This window comes from Protopterus annectens, chromosome 2.part0 (genome assembly GCF_019279795.1).
Source record: "Protopterus annectens isolate FY-2018-M chromosome 2.part0, PAN1.0, whole genome shotgun sequence".
NCBI lineage: Eukaryota > Metazoa > Chordata > Ceratodontiformes > Protopteridae > Protopterus > Protopterus annectens.
In genome coordinates this window covers 318,521,082-318,545,668 of record NC_056728.1, presented here as the reverse complement: position 1 = coordinate 318,545,668, position 24,587 = coordinate 318,521,082, and positions in this window count along the sequence as shown.

The following is a 24,587-nucleotide window of genomic DNA, read 5'->3' as shown; positions in this document are numbered from 1 at the left end:
CAGACTAGCTGCCAGATGCTGACACTGGTCAAAACATAAATCCTTCTTAGTCTGAAGATGTTGGTGTGCTGTAGTTCAATTACCACCAGAAAAAAAATGTAGGATCCCATGAGGCAGAGATCAACAAGACAAGGGATTCAAACACCAGGCCTAATACAGCTAGGCCTCACCTCTCTTCAAGCTGCATCTTTCCATAGTGGCCTCCCTAGGTGCCCGTGATTTTTCTCTTTTGTGATATTTTGCCTATTGTTTGTCACATGATAGAATAAGCATATAAGAGATTGAAAGCAAATGCTGATATTGCACAGATGAAGTAGAAAAGTGATTCCCAGGTGCCTGTTTTTGGGACTGCAACATGGACGTTTGTCACCAGTAGTCCTTCAACCCACCAATCACACTCTGTCAATTCTGATTGATAGGTGTATCCTAGGCTGTCCCTCAAAACAGACCATTAAGAGCCCAGTCACTGCATTTCAAACTAAATATATTTCTTAAGTGTCTGTGGAAATAGACCAGGTGTTTATTTACAGACTCCCATCCACTCATTGAGGCTGAATTTAAAGAACGTTAGGGATGTATTTTGTTTGATATAGAGGGAGATGGTATTTCATTGATAGGGGATCCTTTGGAAAAGAGTATCTGTCCCACCAACATATTCTTTAACATTATGATGTAGACTGCGACCCTTAAAATGTGTATTTCTGGTGCTATATTTTAAAGAACATGTAAAAGGCAAGCAGAACAGGGTCATTTGTGGCCATGTAAACATCTGTAGGTGATGGAGTGAATTGATATAGAGCTTTTAGAATTTCTGTGTATCTTAGGGAACTCATTTGCTGTTTTTTTTTTGTTTTTTAGGAATCAGAGCCTGGATCCTTGTTATTTGATAGTACAATAGAATGTGGTCTTGCAAGTCTGCCTTCTTTCAAGCGGTGGGTATTTCAACAGTGACAACTGAAAATTCTCACCTCATTATCAACCGTAGAAGTTGTGAATCATAATGAATAAAGCAGTGAAGGAATTTATTTGGGAGTGAAAGAAAGCAAGCGTTAAATGGGCCAAGTCGCTTCTCCGTAGAACAAGCTGGTTCATGATTACCTGATTTGAAGGGTTGCTTCAGAGCTGTGCAGTTAAGGATCATATACATAACTGAAGCAGAAGTTACAAATCGAAATGGAAACGAATAATGATGAAAAAGGAGAGTTCGAGAAACAAGGAGAAAGTGGGATTTTGAATGCTGGCACTTAAGGGCAATCACTACAACCATACAGAATATAGAGATGAAAAGTCAGTAAGCAAAGGAGAGAAGTAGTGCTGAAAATGAATTCATTCTCAAGTCTTGGTGAGTACCTTCGTGAGGTGGACCCTGTTTTTCATAAAATCTCACCAAGGTGACACTGATATCTTCTTCTTCTTTTGGCTTTTCCCGGTTAGGGGTCACCACACCGGATCACCTGTCTGCTCATGATTGGCAGTGGAGTTTTACGGTGTCGAGTTGCCAGCCCGGCACCCAACCTTCCACTGAAGGCACACACACGCACACACTCACACCTAGGGCCAATTTTGGAGTGTCCAATCCACCTACAGCATGTCTTTGGGATGTGGGAGGAAACCGGAGCACCCGGAGGAAACCCACGTGACCACAGGGAGGACATGCAGACTCTGCACAGAAGGCACCCCAGCCGAGGATCAAACCAGAGAACCTCTTGCTGTGAAGCAACAATGCTAACCACTGCACCACCGTGGTGACACTGATATACATACTGTATTTATATAGCATATATCATGGACAGAAGTAAGTCAAAAACAAAAAAAGATAGCTGGGTGCACAAGACCCAGGATAAAAAAGTGCCCAATCCTGGTAGGCGCATTGGTGCCAGGACTGGAAAAAATGACAGTGTAGAATCCTCAAAATATGGAAACATTCCTACAATGGGGCCGGGCTCAGGGGGAAGATGCCCCCCCCCCATTGTAGAAGGAAGTAGCAGTCCACAAAAATCCCAAAATTGTTTGGCCAAAGAAGAGCCATAAAGACGATAGAGTGGATTATTGAGGATAAGAAAGAAATTATGTACTGTTACTATTACGTAAAAAGCCCAGAATTTCCAGACACAAGATATACAGAATGATTGAGAGAAATTAGAGGAAAGAAAAATACTTCTGCAAGAATAAGTCAGAAGCTTCAAATAAAAATTTGTGTTCATTAATAAAACAGATTTTTGAAAAATAGTATATAGATAAAGAAACTTTGATCTATTTGGAAAAAGAAGCATCTGAGGAAGTGCGAAAATATAAACAACAAAACCTAGAGATATTTGAAAAATATAAAAAGAAATATGGACATGGAAAAAGAAAGAGAGATTTGATATAGTGCAATATTTATGCAAAGGAAAAGCCAAGTTAACTAATGTAGAGAAGGGAGTCTCAAATATATTCGAAGAGAAATAGCGGCAAAATCATCCAGATATGGAAAATTTCAGAATAAAAAGATTAAAAGCACAAAGATGTAATACAGAAAAGGTGATTAGTAAAGCAGAAGTTAAAGAAATAGAAGTTGAAGTTATGGAGTGTCTGCGAAGTGAAGGATTTAATGTAGAAGGTCTAAAACAGACTACACCACAGCATGATGGAGTGAGTCCCCAGAATAAGGAAAGGCAAGAAGATGAGGTGACATCTGAAGAAGAACTATGGACATGGGAAAGGATAAGAGATTTAATATGGTGTAATATTTATGAGAAGGAGAAAGCAAAACTAACCAATACAAAAAGAGCAGTACCAAAGATATTTGAAGAGAAGTACAAGCAAAGGAATCCAGATAGGGAAAAACTTTACAATACAAAAATAAGAAGACTAAGAGGAAAAGTAGAAAAAGAGATTAGTAATGGAGAAATCAAAGAAAGAGAAACTGAGGTAATGGAACAGCTGCACAGAGAAGGATTCAGTGTAGAAAACCAATGCAGAAAGCACCACAACAGGATAGAGCAATGGATATCCAAATTAAGGCGAAACCAGTGGAACAGGAAGCAATTGGTCAGGTGCCATATCAAGATATTTTGGAGCCTTCCACAGGAAACCAGTATAAATGTTCACTTGAAGCTGGACAGCAAGGGAAGGAACAAGAAACTGTGGAAACTCTGAGACAGTCAATGTTGAGGAGTGATAGGCCAGTAAGTTCCCATATGACAGAGCAACAGATGACACAGGATGAAATTGAAGAGAATGTGTCACAGGAAGATGCTATAGAACTTTCTATAGAATGTCTGCAGGGATTGAAAAATAAGGGATGTGCCCTCAGTTTGGAAGAAAATGAGCTAAGAGAAGAGTTGCTTGATTTAATGAACATGGCTAGATATATTAAGATCAATGAGAGGAATAGACTGCAGAAGGTCAATAAAACCCAAAAACTAAGAAGTCTGATAAAAGAAATGAGTGCAGTAATTAGGACTGTCTGTAGAGATCCATGTGATATAACAGAAGTAAACAGGATATATTACTGTGCAGCTAAATTAATAACTGATAAAGTTCTACCACAAGAACACAGGGTAGTGAGGGAAAGGAAGGGGAGAAATCGAATACCATCATGGAAGTATCGAATAGAGAAAACTAAAAAACAATTAGGACAAGAAGTGTCACTATTAGAAGATTACAGAGGAGGGAATAGATCAACAAAAATACTAAGAAAGATAGATGTGGTTAAAGCAATGAACAGTATTAGAACAGACCAGGATCTATCATGCACTATCACAAACTAAAAATTTCAGTACAGGCGGAAAAACATAGAAGATACACAGATAAATATGAGGGAAAAGTACAAAATAAGCAATTTATTGACAACCCAAAAAAAGTTTTACAGAGAATTGAGAAATAAGGTAAAAGGAATTGAAAGACTGCCAAAAAAGAGGAAGTAGATGCATTTTGGAGAGGCATTTATGAAGATCCTGTAGAACATAACAAAGATGCTAAATGGATGGAAGAAGTAAAACAAAGAATAAGAAGTTTAAAGGTACAGGATATGAAATGGGATTAAGTAACAGCCAGAGAGGTTGAAACACAGTTAAGAAAAGCCACTAACTGGAAAACCCCAGGCCCAGATGCAGTATCTAACTTTTGGTTAAAAGTATTAACATCTTTGCAGCAGGATTTAGCCATAAGTGAGAACTATTTATATATGCACCCTGAACAGACACTACACTGTCTAACAACAGGCAAAACAATGCTCTTACTTAAGACTGAACCTGTAAGCTACCCTAAAAATTATAGACCGATAACTTGCCTTCCGATGATGTATAAACTATACACAGGAATTGACACCGACAGAGTTTATAGTCATTTAGAACAAAACTCAATTATGGCAGTAGAACAAAAGGCAATAAAAGAAAGTCATATGGAACAAAGGATCATTTGTTGTTAAATAAAGATATAATGGAGAACTGTAAAAAGGGGAAGAATCTAAGTATGGCATGGATTGACTACAAAAAAGCATTTGATAGTATCCCACATTCATGGATAAAAGAGTGTTTAAAATGTATAAGATACACCCTACACTGATTGACTACATTACAGTAACCATGAAACAATGGCAGACCACTTTGCAATTAAGCCACGATAAAGGACAGATTATTATCCCAAGGATAAAAAGTCAAAAGGGGATATTCCAGGTTGACTCTCTGTCACCATTGCTATTCTGCCTTGCCATTAATCCAGTAAGCTGTTTACTTAACAGCTTCGGCCATGGCTATAAATTGGCTCCTAGAAAACAACAAAGTCTAATGACTTTTCATCTTCTCTTTTTCAATGATTTAAAACTGTATAGCTCATCAGATGAGGAACTGAAAGCACAGCTGCAAGTTGTCAAAACTTTTTTAGATGATATTAGAATGTCATTTTGTTACCTCACAGCAAGAGGTTCTCCTGTTCGATTCTCGGCTGGGCTTGGGAGTGCCTTCTGTGTGGAGTCTGCATGTCCTCCCCACGGTTGTGTAGCGTTCGAAAGACATGAGTGCATAAATGGGTGTGCCTTCATTTAAGGTTGAGCATCGAGCTGGCACCTCAGTGTTTCATAAAAATCTACTGCCAATCATTAGCGGACCGGAGTTCTGCTGTGGCGAACCCTTACCGGGAAAAGCCGAAAGACAAACCACAACAACATTAGAATATCATTTGGTCTTGATAAATGTGCAAAAGCAACCTTTAAAGCAGGAAAACTGCAGCAGAAGGGAAACATCAGTTTGGGACAAGAATGTGATATAAAAGTACTTGAGCAAGAGAGAGTGTATAAATACTTGGGAATTGATGAAGGGTCATCAGTAAAACATGAACAAATGCAAATAAAACTCAGTAAGGAATACTTTAGAAGACGTAAATTAATCCTGAAAACAGCATTGACATCTAGGAACAAAGTCCAGGCTATAAATCAACGTGCTCTTCCTGTCCTCACGTACAGTTTTGGCGTTATTGACTGGCCCCAAAAAGTGTTGGGTAGATTAGATATTAAAACAAGAAGGATGCTTCATGCTCACCAAATGATTTACAAAAATAAGTGTATACCAAGATTGTGTATTCCCCTTTCAGAAGGAGGGATGGGCCTCCTTGAAATTGATTACATGTATAGATCTGCAATTGTAGGACTCCACATATATCTACTGACCTGACAAGATCTAAATGTAGTGAAAGTTTTGAAACATGAGAATAAATCTAAGATGACTTCTCTGCTTAATTTAGCCAAAGCATATCAGTGTCAAGCAGGAATGGAAATCAAACCAAAAGTAGATAAAAACCAGGCAGCAACTAAATGTGCCAAAAAACAAAAGAAAGAATATAAGGTGTAGTCCCAGATGAGAAGGCAAGAAATGTGGAAAAAACATAAATATAGTTGCAAGTATAGAAAACTTCTGGAAGATCCTAATGTTGATCAGGAATGAACGCAGGAATGGTTAAGGAGAGGCAAATTCAAACCAAGAAATGAAAGGTTAATATTGGCAGCCGAAGATAGTGGGCTATGTACGTGCTAGTTTACAAAGTCCATTGAACATGTGGGAGAAACAGACAAATGTAGGTTTTGTAAAACTGAATTGGAAACAGTCACTCACCTTGTTGCTGGTTGTGACACTAATGACAGAAGGACTGTATACTGAAAGGTATAATAATGTGGTAAGACTGTTGCACTGGGGATTGTGCAAACATTATGGTATTGAAGTGCTGAAAAATACTGGAGACATGAGCCACAAAACATCATAGAAAATGATGACGTTTATATCACATGGAATCACCCATTACCAACAGTCCAAAAGATAGATTCTAAAAAAACGGATATAGTGGCCCAAGAAAAGAAGACAAAAGTAGCATTGATCATTGAAATTGCCACACCCAGTGACTACAGTGTCTTGCGTACAGAGAGACACAAAGTCATAAAATATCAGGATCTGCAGGCAGAAATGAGAGCAATGTGGAGGAAAGATACCCAGACAGTTCCAATAGTAATAGGAGTAGTAGGTCTTATAAAAAGGAATTTACAATCATATTTGGATATGTTACCAATACATGTAACTCCATACAAACTGCAGAAGGAGTCACTACTTGGCACATTGTGAGTGCTGCGAAGAGCACTACTGGCTGACATCAAAGACTGAAACAATACTAATTTCATGAATTTTAATCTTACTTTGACTTAGGAATGGGGTACATTCCCGTCATGGTATTAGAAACCCAAAAGGCTTGGAGAAATTTAAAAATATTATATTGGGGTCTGAATGGAGAGATGATATTGGGGTTGGAATGGAGAGATGATAAGTCAGCAAGCAAAGCTGAGTAATATTGCTGAAATTGAATTCATCCTCAAATCTTGGTGCGTACCTTCATGGGGGGGACTCTGTTTTTCACAAAATCTCACCAAGGCAACACTGATTTACTGACTGTATTTATATTGGACAGAAGTACGTCCAACATTAAAAAAGACAGCTGGGTGCCCAAGACCCAGAATAAAAAAGTGCCCAATCCTGGTAGGTGCACTGATGCCAGGTCTGGAAAAAATGACAGTGTAGAATCCTCAAAATATGGAAAAATTCCTACACTGGGGACAGGTCAGACCCAGGGGGTGGATGGCCCCCCTGTTGTAGAAGGAGGTAGCAGTCCACAAAAATCATAAAAACTGATAGGCCAAAGAAGAGCCATAAAGATGATAGAGTGGGCTATTGAGGATAAGAAATAAATTATGTATTGCTACTATTATGCAAAAAGTGCAGAATTTCCAAACACAAGATATACAAAAAGATTAAGAGAGAAAGCAGAGGAAAGAAAAATACTTCCACAAGAAAAGCTGTCAGAAGCTTCAAATAAAAATGTGTGTTCATTAATACAACAGATTTGTGAAAAACATTATATAGACCAAGAAACTTTGATCTGTTCGGAAAAAGAAGCATCTGAGGAAGTGTGAAAATATAAACAACAAAACCATAAGATTTTTGAAAGGTATAAAAAGAAATATAGACATGGGAAAGAAAAATAAATTTGATATAGTGCAATATTTATGCAAAGCTGAAAGCCAAATTAATCAATACAAAAAAGGCAGCCCCAAAAATATTTGAAGAAAAATACAGGCAAAGCCATCCAGATATGGAAAATTTCACAATAAGAAATGATATCATAAAGAAGGAATGTAGAAAAGAAGATTAGTAAAGTGGAAGTTAAAAAAATAGAAGGTGAAGTTATGGAATGCCTGCAAAGTGAAGGATTTGGTGTAGAAGGTCTAACACGTTACATTACAGCATGATGGAACGAGTCCCCAAAGTAAGGAGAAACAGGAAGATCAGGAGACAGCTAAAGGAGAAATATGGGCATGGGAAAGAAAAAGAGATTTAATAAGGTGTAATATTTATGCAAAGGAGAACACAAAACTAATGAATACAAAAAGAACAGCACCAAAGATATTTGAAGAGAAATACAAGCAAAGCAATCCAGACATGAAAAACATTACAATACAAAAAATAAGAAGACAAAGAGGAAAAGTAGAAAAGATGATTAGTAATGGAGAAGTTAAAGAAACAGAAACTGAGGTTATGGAGTACCTGCCAGGTGAAGGATTCAGTGTAGAAAATCTAACTTAGAAAATACCAAAGCAGGATACAGTAATGGACATCCAAATTAAGGAGAAATCAGTGGAATGGGTAACAACTTGTCAGTTGCCATATGAAGATATTTTGGAGCCTTCCACAGGAAACCAGTATAAACATTCACTTGAAGCTGGACAGCAAGAGAAGGAACAGGAAACTGGGGTAACTGTGATGCAGTCATTGTTGAGGAGTGATAGGTCAGTGAGTTCCCATATGACTGAGCAACTGATGACACAGGATGAAATTGAAAAGAAAGTGCCACAGAAAGATGCTATAGAACTTTCTATAGAATGCCCACAGGAAATAAAGAACAAAAAATGTGTACTCAGTTTAGAAGAAAATGAGCTAAGAGAAAAGTTGCTTGATTTAATAGAAATAGACATATTAAGATCAATGAAAGAAATAGACTGCAGAAGGTCAATAAAACCCAAAAAGTTAGATGTTTGATAAAACAAATGAACACAGTAATTACGACTGTCCACAGAGATCCATGTGATATAATAGAAGTAAACAGGATATATTACTTTGCAGCTAAATTAATAACAGATAAACTTCTACCCCAAGAATATAGGGTAGTAAGAGAAAGGAAGGGGAGAAATCAAATACCATCATGGACGTATCAAACAGAGAAGATGATAAAGCAATTAGACAAGAAATGTCACTGTTGGAAAAGTATAGAAGAGGGAACAGATCAACAAATATACTCAGAAAGATAGACGTGATAACAGTAACATACAGTATCAGAACAGACAAGGATCTATCTTGCACTATTGCAAATAACAAACAAAAAATCTCAGCACAGGCAGAAAACTGAGAAGATATGCAGATAAATATAAAGGAAAAGTACAAAATAAGTAATTTATTGATGACCCCAAAAAGTTCTATAGAGAATTGAGAAATAAGGCAAAAGGAATTGAAAGACCACCCAAAAAAGAAGAAATAGATACATTTTGGAGAAATATCAATGAAGATCCTGTGGAGCATAACAAAGATTCTAAATGGATAGAAGAAGTAAAAGACAGAATTAGAGGCTCAAATGTACAGGATATGAAATGGGATGAAGTAACAGCCAGAAAGAGATTGAAATAAAGTTAAGAAAAGCCTCCAATTGGAAAACCGCAGGCCCAGATGCAGTACCTAACTTCTGGTTAAAAGTATTAACATCTTTGTATGAAGATTTAGGCACAAGGAAGAACTATTTATATGTGCACCCTGAACAGACAGTAGCCTGGTTAACAGCAGGAAAAACAATGCTCCAACTTAAGAGTGAACCTGCAAGTTATCCCAAAAATTATAGACCAATGACTTGCCTTCCAGCAAACTATAAGCTCTACACTGGAACTGATGCCAACAGAGTTTATAGTAATTTAGAAGAAAACTCAATCATGGCAATAAAACAAAAGGGAAATAAAAGAAAGTCGTATGGAAAAAAAGGATAATTTGTTATTAAATAAAGTCATATTGAAGAACTGTAAAAAGGGGAAATATCTAAGTATAGCATGGATTGACTATAAAAAAACATTTCACAGTACCCCACATTCATGGATAAAAGAGTGCTTAAAAATGTATAAGATACATCCTACACTGATCAATTACATTACAGCGACCATGAAACAGTGGTAGATCACTTTGCAATTAAGCCATTGTAAAGAACAAATTATTATTCCAGGGGTAAAAATTCAAAGGGGGATATTTCAGCGTGACTCCCTGTCACCACTGCTATTCTGTGTTGCCCTTAACCCAGTAAGCTGTCTACTAAACACACTAGGCCCCGACTATAATATGGTTCCTAGAAAGCAACAAAGTGTAAAGACCTCTCATTCTTTTTGTTGATGAATTAAATCTGTATAGTTCATCAGATGAGGAACTGAAAGCACAACTGCAAGTGGTTAAAACTTTTTCAGATGATATAAGAATGTTATTTGGTCTTGATAAATGTGCAAAAGAACCTTTAAAGCAGGAAAGCTGCAGCACAAAGAAAACATCAGTTTGGGACAGGAATGTGATATAAAAGAACTTGAACAAGAGGGAGTGTGTAAATATTTGGGAGTTGATGAAGGATCAACAATAAAACATGAACAAATGAGAATAAAACTCAGTAAGGAATAATTTGGAAGACTTAAATTAATATTAAAAACAGCATTGACATCTAGTAATAAAGTCCATGCGATAAACCAATTTGCACTTCCTGTCTTAACTTACAGTTTTGGCATGATCGATTAGCCCCAAAATGTGTTGGACAGGAAAACAAGAAGAGTGCTTCATGCTCATCAAATGATTTATAAAATTCAGTGCATGCCAATATTATATATCCCATGTTCTGAAGGAGATATGGGCCTCCTCAAAATTGATTACATGTATAGATCTGTAATCATGGGACTGCACACATATCTGTTGACTTCACAAGACCCAAATGTAGTGAAAGCTCTTAAACATGAGGACAAAAAATCTAAGCTGACTTCCCTGCTTAGTTTAGCTGAAGCATATCAACATCAAGTGTGAATGGAATTCAAACCAGAAATAGATAAAAATCAGGCAGCAAATGAATGTGTCAAAAAACAAAAGAAAGAATATAAAGTGAAGGATCAGATGAGAAGGCAAGAAAAGTTAAAATGCATAAATATAGCTGCAAGTATAGCAAATTCTTGGAACAACCTTATGTTGATCAGGATCGAAAGCAGGAATGTTTAAGCAGAGGTGAATTTAAAACAAAAGATGAAAGGTTAATATTGGTGGCCCAAGATAGTGGACTAGGTACATGCTGTTTTACAAAGTCAATTGAACATGTGGGAGAAAATGGCAAATTAAGTTTTGTAAAACAGAACTGGAAACAGTTGCACATCTTGTAACTGTTTGTGATATACTAATGGCAGAAGGATTGTATACTGAAAGGCAATATAATGTGGCAAGACTGTTGCACTGGAGATTGTGCAAACATTGTGGTATTGAAGTGGCTGAAAAAACATTGGAAACATGAGTCACAAAGCATCATAGAAAATGATGAAGTTTATATCACATGGGATCACCCACTACCAGCGGTTCAAAACAGATGCAAGAAAACCAGATGTAGTAGTCCATGAAAAGAAGACAAAAGTAGCATTGATTATTGAAATTGCTACACCCAGTGACTATATTGTCTTACATACAGAGAAACACAAAGTCATAAAATACCAGAATTTTCAGGAAATGAGGGCAATGTGGAAAGAGGACACCCAGACATTTCCAGTAGTAGTAGGGGCAACAGGTTTTATAAAAAAGAATTTACAATCATACTTGGATATGTTACCAATACATGTAACTCCATACGAATTGCAGGAGTCATTACTGGTGACATTGCGGCTGCTGCGAAGAGCACTTTTGGCTAACATCAAAGATTGAAACAATACTAACTTCATGAACTTTAATCGTACTTTGACTTAGGAATGGGGTCCATTCCTGTCATGGTATTAATAACCCAAAAGACTTGGAGAAATTACAAAAGTAATACTATATTTATAAAGGAGCAGAAAGTATTCTAAGAACTAAGCCAGCAAGGGAATGAAGAAAAGAGATTTTTACCAATAAGGACATCTGCATTTCTTTGAAAAAATTAACAAAAGACCCAAGATATTGGGAGCAAATAACTTGGGAGGGAAATGTAATAGAGTGGGATGATGCCAAGCAGAAGTTTGGACTACAGGTCAGAGACTGCTTTCCCCTACTAGGGATTGATAACAGAGTATCGGCAAGAAGAAAGGGATGGGGGAGTGCTAAGTGTAAGATCAGCTCTGGTTGAAATTTTAATTGAATCCAGAAAACAAGCTGTTGTTAAAAAGGAGAAAATTAATAGGGTGGTGAAATAATGCATGATAACTATAAGAATTGATCAGAAGAGGTTAGAAAAGATTGGGAAGGGAGAATGGAAAGGCAGTATAAAATATAAAGGAACAGTGCAACAAAGTCCAGAAGGTCAAGGATTTTTGCAAGGAAGTGTTACATAGTTTTTTTATACCTAGGGCATACTCCAGTGAATGTTTTCCTCAGGTCAATAGCAAATGCTGGAGGTGTAATGGGAAACAGGGGGGTCATTTAGAAGTATTTTTTTGGAATGTAACTAGCTGACAGATTATTAAAATTCCATACTGAGTACTTTGTCAGAAATGTTGGGAGAGCAAATGATTGTAATTAAAAATGATTCTTTTGAGATGGGGCATAGAAATTGAATTGCCAAGACATAGTAAATCCATACTAAGGTTAATGCTCTTGCCTGCCAAAAACACAATTACTAGAAAATATAAACTAAAATCTAAACCAGCCATAAATGAAGCACTGAATATTGTAAAGGAGATAAAAAGATTAGACGTGAGATCTTTAGAAAAGAGAAGGAGCAGGTTACATGAAAATAAATGAAATTTGTGGGAACAAAACATGCAGAATAATATTAAGGTGGAGGACTGAAATTTAAGTGGAGTCAGGACACAGCAATTTATGTAATATTGGAATGAATGATAATTGTTAAGAAAGAAAGAACATATGTAATGAATGAGAATAACAAAAGTGTTTATAATGGCTTGTTTTCTTTTCTATTAATGTGTGTGCATCCATGTCTTTGTTCACAATGTATGATTTTAATAATGGTCTTAAAAAAAACAGTCCCCTCACTGATTTTGGCCCTTTATGCGGTGGTGATGCTGCGGTAGCATTGTTGCCTCACAGTAAGATGTTATCCTGTTCAATTCTCAGTCAGAGCATCTTCTGTGTGGAGACATGCGTGAATGGGCATACCTTCGTTGAAGGTTGTGCGTCAGGGCTGGGAACTCGGCACATAAAAATCTACTGCCAATCATTAGCAGACCGGAGTTCTGCTGTGGCGACCCCTAACCGGGAAAAGCCAAAAAGACACAACATCATTCCACCCCGACATTATATTTTGACAGGCTTCTCATGGCATGTTGGAGGGTAACCAAGTTGATTCTGCTGAGTACCCCTCAAGAGTCACAGTTACAGGGTGTGATAGAATATGTAACACAACACATTTTCTTAGTGGTTCTTGCATGTCACATGCTTGTCTTTTTTTTTTTTTTGCTCTATTATTGCTTCTTACAGCAGCTTATCTTGCATCTGAATTTCCTTAACAAAACAAAGAGGAGATGTTACTTCTTTCTCTCCTGTCTTTTCAGAATAATAACAAACCATTATACATATCTCCAGTCTTGGATCCAGCCCAGCCACAGGTCTCTTCAGCAGACTGGCCCTCCTTAGACTATAGGCTACCTAAGAAGGCTTTGTCTTGCCCTGGTACAAGCTAGGCCTGCACTACAGGGAAGGGGCTTTTGTCAGATTTTCTTACTGCTCTCTTTCTACTGAGATCATTTTTAGGCCTAAAGAAGCAGACCGTTTTCTGTGGTCTGCTTGTGTATTCTACTTTTCCTGGCAGTGTAAAGTAGAATTTTTTTATTTTATTTTAATTGGTTTAATATGACAGAGCTTGATTTTTGCAGTTTGACTTTTTGACTTTCACAGTCAGTGTTAATCCCTTCAAACAAAACAGAGTATTCATAAAAAAATACACTTCCATTGACCAAATGGCAGGGGTGATTCAGAATCATATCTGGTGTTATTATGCTAGCTGGAAAAATAACAGGGTATGCATGATATGCAAACGACCAACTACTGACATGCAAATGAGTGTTAACATGTTAATGTGAGCCACTATATATGCAAATGATGAGCTTAAAACATGGCGGAGTCATTCAGAAACATATAAAATTTGTGCAAGGAGCTGCAGTGATCAGCTTCTATGTGCACTGGTGATCAGCTTCTATGTGCACCATTATTTCTTAGTGAACAGGTGTGATGCTAGGAGTAGTGGCTACATTAGTTTATAAGCATGTGTTAGTGGCCTCTTTGGGAACCAGGATCCATGATGTTGAGCACCACAATCCTTCACTTCATAGAAGAGTTGATTAATAGCAGATATACCATCACTTCCATGATTAGGATGATCATGTGGACTGCACTGTATGGACAGAAAATTCATTTGGGAACTAGCAAACTTGTGCTGTCTTCACATGAGATCAAGGGTGACATGTGGAATGCCTATCCCAATGGACATGAAGCCTTGTAGGGCAGTAACCATTCTTGCTGTGGGACCTTTCAGCATTTAATTGGGGACACACTAAGATTTTCACAGGCCTCAAACTCTCACATTTTACACTAGATGTGTTGTTGACACATGTGGAGGAATGTATTTAGTTCCCATAGGCAGCAGAAGAGAGAATCACCACTATCCAGGCATTCTACAACATAGCCCATTTCTTTGAGGACCAGGGTACCATAGTCTGGATGCAGATTGCTACCAGGGTTCATCTGTTCCACATGGTGTACAGTATACTAACCAGAAGAACTTCCACTCTATCAACTATCAGGGGGTGTGCAGCACATAGGGTATTATATACATGTCTGTGTGCCATCCCAGCAGCTATCATGACTCCCTTATCTGGCACACTTGTGACCTATATTATTTTTTCATGTGAGGGATAACCTTCCACAGGGTCATTTAGTCGGTAGGTGAACACATTGCTGTGATGGTCAGGTCCCATGAACATAGGTAGCAGAGCACTCATACTGGTGTTTGCTGTTTTGTTTTGCAGGTGATGCTGCATATGTCTTGGAGATATAGCTGATGATCCCCCATGCACTGCCACCACACATTGACAGAGATGGAGTATAACATTACACTGGTGCAGACATAAAACATTGTTAAATAAGAGTTCAGAGTGTTGAAGTCTTACTTCTACTACCATGGTATAGCTGGCGGTGCACTCAAGTATGTTTCAGAGATGTGCTGTGAGATATTTGTGGTGTATGCCATGCTGCACAACATGGTGCTGTGAAAACACTTAGAGCACGGGGAGACCATAACACATGTTAACATACCTATGCCAGCAGTGGATGAAGAGATGGATGAGGATTTATTGGAGGATGTGGCTACAATGGTCCCCCATGCAAGGCAGAAGAAAATGCAATTTATTATAGCACTGGCAAAGAGATGGTGTTTGGCCAAAATTATGGGCCATGAATAAAACTGATTCATGCATTGACATACCCAGGCTATGCATTACAGTACACTGACTGGACACGCTATGCAACAAAAAATATTACAATACCCACATTAGCCAGAGGGGTGGGCAGGGCACAGTCATCATCATTTGCACAGACAGAGTGCACAGTGGCATGGGACATCAATGCTAGCATAAGTGGAAGGGTCATGAGCTGTGCTTATGCTAATCACACACATGGCTTGGGTGGTTATTGAGTATCAGAGATCATGTCTTCAAGTGATGTTGTAGAGACTCCAGGAGTGGAATGCTGGCTTTGTGAACCATGTTGCCCTGCAGTGTCATATCTGGAGGCAGGTAGTCCAGAATATCATGTGGCATGCAAGTTGCATGTGAGGAATATTGCTGTAGCCCATGAGGTGTGGTACTGTCAGTTGTTTGGCTACCAGGAGAAATTAAAAAGACCACAAGCATTTACAAACCATCCTTGGCAACAGTTACTCTAGTATCAACAACAACTATTACAAACAGACAAACGGAATAGCAATGGGAGCAGTGATGGCTACAAGTCTAGCTAATATAGCACTAGACAAGTAGGAAACATAGAAGGTCTATAACTTGGATTTGCAGCCTAACATTACCCATTACCTGCAATTTATTGATGACATTTTTATCATATGGACAGGCAGTGAAGGTCAGCTTTTTCAGTTCTTTGGCTATGTCAACAATTGCACCATTTTCCTCAGGTTTGCAATGTACTATAACAAAGAAAAAGTAGATTTCCCGGATGTTGCTATCAGTAAAAGATGGGCAACTTACTAACAGCCTGCTCAGGATACTGGATACTGATGAGAGCGAATATGCTTTTACATGCCAACAGACTGTACCCTCAAATCACAAAATGTAATATAATAAAGTCCCAAGGAATGTTCATAGCAAGAGTTTCAAAAGAAATGAATGACTTTATTGTGAATCTTAAAAACCTATAAATAAACTTTTTGGGCTTGTAGCTGTGAAGCAAGACTACTGCACTCCATACTAAATCACATTACAGATATTAAGATCCAGAGAGACCCCAATTACTCTTGAACCTATTAACAGACTCCACCTGAGCTTTCCAACCTTTACAAAGATCTCAAAAATGATGCAAGAAAATATAACATGGTCATTACCTTCACTTGATCACTTATCTAACCTTAAGATTATAAAGGAAAACTGGGACATTATCAACAGTAACAAACAAATTACCAAAATTTTAGAACTGGGACCTATGTTTATCTTCAAAAAGCAGACGTATTAGGGACTCTCTTAGGTCTAACAATGATACAACTAAACAAACAGAAAGTGGAACTTATAAATGTGAAGCCCTAAATTGTTCTTTCCATGAACACGAGCAACAGAAACCATTTCACTTGTGCAATCACTAAGAAAAAACACTACAGGAACTATAAAGCTGACTATAACACACAAATGGTGATTTACAGAGCTCGGTGCACAACATGTGAAGCATTCTGTGTTGGGAAAACCATTAACAGACTAAAAATATGTATGTCACATCATTTTTTTCTGTGATATTAGACATAGAAGTAGTAGAAATGTTCTAGTGAACCATACCATTGAGATGATGTATCATTCTAGGCTTAAATTTCATATCCTTAAGAAACCCGTGGAATTGTTTGTGGATGGGAATAAGAATGCACTCTTAGGAAAAAGAAAACTGGAATGCCAAGTCAGATTAATTGCATACAATAAACCAAGTCTCAACTTTGGGTGCTCAATGAAGGGTGTTCTTCAGCTCAAAAAACTTAACGTGGGTGGTACCTTCTACTCATTCAAACAAAGAGGTACAGGGTTTGTGGTTTGCCTTGCATTTTTGATCTGATCCCAAACCCTTACATTTAAGACAGGAACCCCCACAGAAAGAAAGCTGGTGACCTGGGTATCAGGTGTGGTAAGCAGGTGACTGGCACAAGTAAATATGACATTGACTACAATGGTATACTGACTACATGAAATGGGATGAAGATAAAACCAAACCCTCGAGATTAACTCGGGCAACTGCTATAGGGGCAATCATTGTTTAGACTTTAAGTTTTTCGAATATATCCTCACTGATAGGTTTTGCAATGTTTTCCTGGTAAATTAAATAAACCACATTGGTGATAATCAAAATTATGTGTTATACTGCTCCAGGCAATGTCAGCTTACATGTGATAACACTCACCCACCACATTTTTTTGATGGCAAATTGTATTTTTGATTTTTGATTCTCTGATTGTATTAGGTTTCCTTTCTACTTCCCTAGTTCTGGTAATTTGAAGAAGCTTCAGTTCAGGAGTGAAAACATTTACTTTAATACTGGATGGATCTTTCAATTAGTTAATTCTATCCCCATAAAATGGGCACTCTGGTTCATAGGTAAGTACTAGGCTATCGGCCCTGGGGCCTATAGAAGCCCAGCCAAAAAGGTACCCTGGCTTTTGCCACCCAAGAAAATTATTTTCCTGTGCCACTGTCGAGCAGAGCCACAGAGGTGATCCGCGGGGTGAATTTCCTATTTCCCATCCAATCATCAAGATTCTTCTTGAAGAGTGCTAATGAGGAGCTTTGTTTGATATAGATAGGTAGTTTATTCCAGAGTATGGGAAGTCTCTGGGACAGGAATCTATCCCTCCGGCATGTTCTGTTTATTGTGGTGACAAGGTTTAGGTCCCTAGAGCATGTAGCTCGGAGGGATTAGGATTTCTTTAAGTGGAGCATGTCCAGCAGCTCTGGGTTTGACATAGCTTTGTAAGTTAGGCAGAGATCACCTCTGAGTAGGCGATATGCGACGGAGTAAAGCTGGAGTTTTTTGAGACGGTCTGCGTAGGGCATCTGTTTGAGGCTGGTAATTCTCTTTGTGAGGTATTTCTGTGGTCTTTCCAGTTGTTGTAGATGTCTTGTGAGGTACATACCAAAAGGGGCATTGTACTCTATAATGGGTCTAATGAGTGATGAGTAGAGGGGAACAATGACCTCTTTTTTTCTGGATGAGAAACCTTTTGTGATGAAGTGTGCCACGTAGAAGGATTTCCTGACTGCTGTGGCGATGTGATTATCAAAGGAGAGACTACTGTCCACCTGTGTCCCAGGTCTCTTATCACACTTTTGGTGTTAAGTATACTACCACATATGTTGTAGTTCATGGGTACAGAGTTTTTACCAAAGGGGATAAAAATGCACTTTTTGGCATTGAGCTTGAGGCCATGGCTTTGACACCAGGCATCTGTCTCAGTGAGGCCCTTTTGTAGGATGTCCACATCATTAGGAGTTTCGATTATGGCTCCTAGTTTGCAGTTATCTGTGAACTTTATTAGACAAAGAGCTTCTGTGTTAGCCTGTACTTCAGAGAAGTAGATACCAAACAGGAGAGGACCCAGGACTGAACCCTGTGGTACTCCACTTGTCACTGGTCTGAAGTTGGATTTGGAGTCTGATACTTTCACAGTGTGGGTTCTGTCAGTGAGCCAGTTGGCAACCCATCTTGTGACATAGGGATTTATACATAGTTTAGTGAGTTTATCTATAATTCCAGAGTGGGGGATGGTGTCGAAAGCCTTGGCAAGATCTAGATAGGCTGTGTGAACCACCTTACCCTTGTCTACGGTTTTGGTGACTGCTTCAAAGAAGTCTATCAGGTTTAGGAGACATGATCTGCCTTTTACAAGCATGAACTGGGTGGGATACAGAGTTTGGAGATTACCAATGTCTTTGTTTATAAGTTCCATGATGATACATTCCATGGCCTTGCAGACCAGCCTCGTCAGGCTAATGGGACGGTAGTTCCCAGGGTCCGTGGTGGCTCCCCCCTTATGGAGTGGGATAACCGTACCTGTGCGCCATTCAGCAGGCACAAAGCCTGAGGTGAGGCTATGATTGAACATGGTACTTAGGTGGGGTGCCAGTTCATTCTGTAGTTCATGTAGAACGCAGCCTGGGATGTTGTCTGGTCCAGTGGATGTTGTGTTCTTGGCTTTGGAGAGTGTGGTTTTTACCTGTGCAGCCGTGATTACAGGAACTTTGCATTCTTCCGGTATAGAGATGGGCTCTTTAGGGGGTGAGAGGAGGGTAAAGTTAGCACTGAACCTATCTGCCAGGATGTTGGCAGTATCAGTTGGGTCTGTATATTTAGTGCCATTGTGCTGTAGCTCAGATCTGATCTGAGTGTTGCCATTGAGATTCTTGACATAACTATAGAATGCTTTGTGGTTGTCTTTAGAATCAGTGGCGATTTTGTTTTCATAACTAGCTATGGAGGATTTTATCAGGGATTGCAGCTTCTTACTGAGGCTGACCAGGGAGCTCCTCCACTCTTGGGATTTTACTCTCTTTTGCAAGAGTGTCTTCCTTCTGTTGTACAGTTTGTTTATGGCAGGGGACCACCAGATTGGCTTCCTTTTTTTGGAGGATCGTGTCTTGGTTCTGTTTGGGATAGCATGATCCAGAGTCATCATACAGAAAGATAACACAGTATGCCCCATAACAATGACATCCTTGATTCACTGTTTATGTTGACTCCAGCACACATGTTGCTCCCATGAACCTGAAAAAATATATTTTTTTTAATATTTAAACATTTCTGTAAAAAAATCTTTTAAAAGTAGAAACTTTTTTTTTTCATTTTTATAAATAACAATGTGAATGAATCTTTTCCTTAACAGGGAGATGGGGGTGACTCAGCCCCCCTCCCAATCAGGTGGCCAGATAATTAGCCAGTCTATAACTCTTATTCTAATTAGGGACTTGACCTCCCCTCCAACCAGCAGGCCCAACTATAAGTGAATCAGGAATTATAGCCGGACCTCAATCATAAGGACTGTCTTCTATGATCCCCTGATGAACCTGCTTTTGGAGAGATAGGTATGTATCCCAGAGACTGCCCTTTATCTGGAACAGGCTCCATATCCATGTGAAGAAGAGTTCCTTCCTAACCCAATTCAAGTATAACATGGACAACTGGATAGTGCACAGGAAATTCATCCCTCTTTTGCATCTATTCCTCTAATGGACACAGGCAACCTATAAATGCTTCATCTCCCAGACCCCTGCTTGTAAATGTTTCATCTTGAAAGCCCCTGCGTACATTTTTCAAGGGTACCAGAACTTGTCAGGGATTTAGGGTGCTTGGTGAGGCTTAAAAAAAGTTCCTTGTGGTAGTCAGCCTAGTAAACACCTATGAACCTATAAATCCCCTTGTTTAAGGTTACTTAATCAACTGGAATAGTAATGTTTTTTACAGGAAGAAACATTGTATCTGATGGAGTCTGATATATGAAAACACTCATTACTTTGAATAAACCAGACAACTTAAACCTCAAAGAAGGATTGTTTCATGTTTTATTGCTTGTTTTTGAGAATGCATACATTCTACTCTGGTTAGTGGTCTGCCTGCAAAATACTGACAGTAATATGGCAGGGACTACTCTGAACAAAAATGTTTTTTCTTTTGTTTTTACTTGTTGGTCCCAGGGAGAAGCAGGCACTCCAGCAGGTTTGGAGACCTTATAAGGGGATTTACTGCACAATAGGTAGTCTATGTTTTGTACACTAAACACAGGTGACACAGGAGATTCATACTAGGTCTGCACAGTGCCATCCTCTGTGGAATATTGTAGTGTTCCCACCACGATAAAATGGCTTAGTACACTGTGCCCACAGATGGTGGCAGGTACGTGGGACCATCACTGCCAGTCTCTTCAGACACACTGAAATCAGCATGGGCTGACCCAGTAGAATATTTCACTTTGTAAGTTACTCAATGTGACTCCCTCCAGTGTGCAGCAGACTGGCTGTTACATGCCTACTATATACATAGCCTATGAACACAAATGTACTGAGTGGTGCAGGTTGCCTCTGCTGTAGACCTGATGTCCCTGCATGACAGAAATGAGGATTGGTAAGAGTCGGAAAACTATCTAAGTGGTGTTGGAGAATATCCTATTGGAATGACATGTTCCTGTACTCACCTGGTGTATCCCCTACAGATACTCATGCAGCTGTGCCTTATGATGCAGGTATTCTTAGTTGTAACATTAGTGGAGATGGCTGGGATGGAGTATGCCATGAAGATGTGCTATGCGATGTCCTTCTGGAATGGCATTTGCACTGTTAGCCTGGGGCATTCCCAATGGACACCCATAAAGTCTTGACTAACTTGGTTTCAACATCCAATCCACCATTAGGGTTTGGTATTCTCTTACTGTTACCACTGAGGGATAGTAGAAATTCCTCAGTGTCTGTTAGTGGCAACTTATTTGTTGGTGCATCCCAGTGGTCGACCTATCTATGGCTATGTCCTAGACCATAGTTTTGGCACTTACATTCACCAATGTTTCATTATGGCCATCCACTCAATTGATATCCCACACCAGAACCTGCCACACCTGGTCCCAGAAGGCTTTGCCCACATTAGGCTTATCCAGGATTTTCCTGCCTTGTGTGCGCATAGCTGCAGCAGCATTTCTGTCTTCTGTGGGGTGAAGTTTTCCACGTGCTGACATTCTTTTGGTGCCATAACAGTTATGGTTCCCTTGTAGATACACATCAGTGTGGCTATTTAGGACTGTCCCTGTGAGCCTATACTGCAGTTCTATGCACCTAGTACCCCTGTGCACTGGTATGGCATTTCTGTCTTGACACTGTGCTGCAGCGTGACTTCTGGGGCCATCTGAGCCATGCATAATGTTCCTTGTGTCAGTGCAACCAGCACAGTCTGCCCATCGCATTAACCTGCTGTGATATCTTTGTGGCCCTGTAACATTGTGCAGCCACTCGCACAACAGAACTTGCTGACTTTGTGGGAACATGTGTGAAAGTCTTGGCTAGGCTTATAAGGGCCTCTAGACCAATAGCCTAGTATTGTCCCATGAACCTATGAACCTACCTGCTCCCTGCCTGGATGCTCCTCTACTAGCAGGTCTGCAAGCTGTCTTGCCTGATTACTGTGCCACTGGTGTTTGCAGACTTCTGCCACAAGCCTGTAACTTGTCCTGTCTGTCCCCTGCCTCCTTTCTGTTTGAGCCCCCCCTACACATTCTGTCAGAGCCTCTGTATGGCCATTGTAGTGTTATTATGCAATGTTCCACTGTGAGACACCTGTGTATTGTTGATGCACCCTGGTGCAATCACTGGAATAGTGATATGCATTACTAATAATTCTGTCATAGGTTCATAGGTAAGTACTGGGCTATCTTCCCAAGGGCATTTATAAGCCTAGCCAGAATGTGTTGGTTTTCACCACCCCCTTAGATTAGTTCCCTGTGCCCCTGTCCAGCAGAGCCATTATTTCCCTGCGCCACTGTCCAGCAGAGCCACTGCAGTGATCCCCGGGGTAAATTGTCTGTTTCCCATCCACCCATCAAGGTTTCTCTTGAAGAATATAGCCATCTGCCCCTTAACTATCAAACATTAAACAATAAAGTGAGAATGTGTCTACTCTATAAGGTCTTGGTCAGACCATACCTGTAGTATTGCATGCAGTTCTGGAGACCATATAAGGAAAGGACATCTGGCTGCTGGAATAAATTCAGAGGAAAGCTAACATAAAGATCCAACTGATTAAAGGGAAGGAATTAGACCAGAGGCTAGAGGAGCTAAAGCTCTTCTCACTTGATACCAAAAGGGCTGGAGGGATATGATACTGATACTCAAGATTATGTCAGGGAGACATGAAGAGGCCATTTTGAGCAGGATGGCTAGAAAGGGAAGGAGGGAGTACAAGTAGATTGTAGCAGTAAGTTGATCTTCAGATGGACTTTTTCACAGAGAGGGTTGTGGACCCATGGAATGAGTTATCAGAAGGTGGGTGGTGAAGAGAATATTCATAGATGTATTCAACAAGAAAATTGAAAAGGGGGAAGGTAGGGATGGAAGGGAGGATGAAGGGGAGTAAGCTGCTAAGGTACTTTAAAGGAAGACTAGATAGGCTTATTATCTTCTTTTTCTGCTTAGCAAATGTAATATAATTTATCAATTATTTAATCTGTAGGATAGGGAAAAATGGACCTAAGAAAACAGACATTTAAAAGGTATAACCTTGGATCTAAGTATATTAGTATGGTCTTTGATGATTAATAACTCATGGAATGTTATTTGCTTTTGGGAGCTACCAAAAGCTATAGTTTGTGTTTTGGAAGAGTTAGCCTTTAACTTCTATATGTTGTGTCTACACCAGATGTCACTGAACATCTTCTGTAGGTTGTGTCTATACCAGATGTCACTGAACATCCTCTGTAGGTTGTGTCTAAATCAGATGTCACTGAACATCTTCTGTAGGTTGTGTCTAAATCAAATGCCACTGAACATCTTCTGTAGGTTGTGTCTATACCAGATGCCACTGAACATCTTTTGTAGGTTGTGTCTATACCGGATGTCACTGAACATCCTCTGTAGGTTGTCTCTACACCAGATGTCACTGAACATCTTCTGTAGGTTGTCTCTATACCAAATGTCACTGAACATCTTCTGTAGGTTGTGTCTACACCAGATGTCACTGAACATCCTCTGTAGGTTGTGTCTAAATCAGATGTCACTGAACATGTCTACACCAGATGTCACTGAACATCTTCTGTAGGTTGTGTCTACACCAGATGTTACTGAGCATCTTCTGTAGGTTGTGTCTACACCAGATGTCACTGAACATCTTCTGTAGGTTGTGTCTACACCAGATGTTACTGAACATCTTCTGTAGGTTGTGTCTACACCAGATGTCACTGAACATCTTCTGTAGGTTGTGTCTACACCAGATGTTACTGAGCATCTTCTGTAGGTTGTGTCTACACCAGATGTCACTGAACATCTTCTGTAGGTTGTGTCTACACCAGATGTCACTGAACACCTTCTGTAGGTTGTGTCGAAACCAGATGTCACTGAACATCATCTGTAGGTTGTGTCTACACCAGATGTCACTGAACATCTTCTGTAGGTTGTGTCTACACCAGATGTCACTGAACATCTTCTGTAGGTTGTGTCTACACCAGATGTCACTGAACATCCTCTGTAGGTTGTGTCTAAATCAGATGTCACTGAACATCTTCTTTAGGTTGTGTCTACACCAGATGTTACTGAACATCTTCTGTAGGTTGTGTCTACACCAGATGTCACTGAACATCTTCTGTAGGTTGTGTCTACACCAGATGTTACTGAGCATCTTCTGTAGGTTGTGTCTACACCAGATGTCACTGGACATCTTCTGTAGGTTGTGTCTACACCAGATGTCACTGAACACCTTCTGTAGGTTGTGTCTAAACCAGATGTCACTGAACATAATCTGTAGGTTGTGTCTACAACAGATGTCACTGAACATCTTCTGTAGATTGGTTGGTGAAGAAGTAATGCTGTTATTTCTTTCAAGTACTAGTAAATTGTCTGCATAGAGGGAAACATATTTTCTTTGTTAATG